This window comes from Bos taurus, chromosome 18 (assembly GCF_002263795.3).
Source record: "Bos taurus isolate L1 Dominette 01449 registration number 42190680 breed Hereford chromosome 18, ARS-UCD2.0, whole genome shotgun sequence".
Taxonomy (NCBI): Eukaryota; Metazoa; Chordata; class Mammalia; order Artiodactyla; family Bovidae; genus Bos; species Bos taurus.
Genome location: NC_037345.1, coordinates 62229376 through 62229663, shown reverse-complemented (window position 1 = coordinate 62229663; position 288 = coordinate 62229376).

Genomic DNA, 288 nt, shown 5'->3' with positions numbered 1-288 from the left:
GGCCTGCATGTGGGCACCGCTGGCTTTGAGGCTGGTGGGGACGGCGTGTGGTTACACGTTAACTCAGGAGCGTCCTGTGGACTCTGGGACTGATAAGAGGCTCAGGGAGATGCTGCCCCGCCCTGGGACAGTCCTGCCTGGCACCGCTGATACGGCCCCCGCGGCACCCCAGTGTATCTCACCCTCCACGGCCACTGCCTCTGGCTTCCTCCTTGCCTAGGGAGCCTGTCCGCCACGCCCCTCCCACCGGCTGTGCCTGGCGGCTCAAAGGGAAGGGGGCGCAGCACT